This window comes from Schistocerca americana, chromosome 4, assembly GCF_021461395.2.
Source record: "Schistocerca americana isolate TAMUIC-IGC-003095 chromosome 4, iqSchAmer2.1, whole genome shotgun sequence".
Taxonomy (NCBI): Eukaryota; Metazoa; Arthropoda; class Insecta; order Orthoptera; family Acrididae; genus Schistocerca; species Schistocerca americana.
In genome coordinates, this window is record NC_060122.1 from 234,906,365 (window position 1) to 234,907,630 (window position 1,266).

At 46.1% G+C, this 1,266-nt stretch overlaps 1 non-coding gene across 1 annotated transcript; it reads left to right on the forward strand.

Annotated features, from left to right (window-relative positions):
• The first annotated feature begins 962 nt into the window (after positions 1 to 962).
• Trnat-ugu lies at positions 963 to 1,037 on the forward strand. Its single transcript has one exon. It is a non-coding gene; the product is annotated as a tRNA-Thr (tRNA).
• The last annotated feature ends 229 nt before the right edge of the window (positions 1,038 to 1,266 follow it).

Here is a 1,266-nt window from a genome sequence, read left to right on the forward strand (position 1 = left end):
TACTGACGTGAGGTCTGGAACATGACAAGGAATTAGAATTCAGAAAGCGGACGTAATTAGTTTGATAACTTTAATCCATTAACGATGAACGTCGCTCTTGACGGTACATGATTCACAATATTATCTGTTCAGATCATAGTAACTGAATATGGCGCCTAGCCAGGTCGTAGCAAATGACGTAGCTGTAGGCTATGCTAAACTGTCGTCTCTGGAAAAGGGGAGCGTATGTAGACAGTGAACCATCGCTAGCAAAGTCGGCTGTACAGCTGGGGAGAATGCTAGGAAGTCTCTCTAGACTAGACCTGGCGTCTGGCGGCGCTCGGTCTGCAATCACTGATAGTGGTGGCACGCGGGTCCGACGTATACTAACGGACCGATTCAAAGGCTACCACCTAGCAAGTGTGATGTCTGGCGGTGACACCACAGGAACAACTGGAAGATCTGAAAGTTAGTAAATCACTAGGTCCTGATGGAAACCCAATTCGGTTTTGCGAAGAGTATTGTGCGGCATTGGTCCCTTAGCTAGGTTGTATTTATCGTGAAGCTCCCACCCAGTACATTCTCTCAAGTGACTGGAAAAAAGAGTAGGTGAGTCCAGTATATAAGGAGGATAAAACAACGTTCCCACAAAATTACAGACCAATATCCCTAACTTCTGTTTGCTGCACAATCCTTGAACGTATTCTCGGTTAAAATATAATAAACTTCCCTGAGACTGAGAAGCAGACACAATATCCATATAAGTATATACTGTGGTTCTGGCAATATCGGCCATGACCTTCTTCTGTGGGATGCACACATATTACTCCAACTCTTACGGAACTTGGTAAGAATGTCTTCCACGAATAATGAGTGTGTTGGGTAGTGACACTACGAACGTAGTGTGTGGACACATAAGATGAGAATGTGGGTCTCGCGGGAGGCGTGCGAGAGAAAGTCCCTGCAGTTTCACTATCCTCTTTGCCCTCGGTGGCTCAGACGGATAGAGCGCCTGCCATGTAAGCAGGAGATCCCGGGTTCGAGTCCCGGTCGGGGTACACATTTTCACCTGTCCCCGTTGATATATATCAACGCACGTCAGCAGCTGAAGGTATTAATATATAATTCTAATTTTGAGAAGCTTATGTCCACGAATCAGCATGGTCTTAGAAAGCATCGCTTGTGTGAAGCTCGGCTTGCCCTTTCCTCACATGCCAACTATGGCGGAAGGGCAACAGACAGATTCTATAATTCTACAGTTCCGAAAAGCATTTGACACGGTCTCCC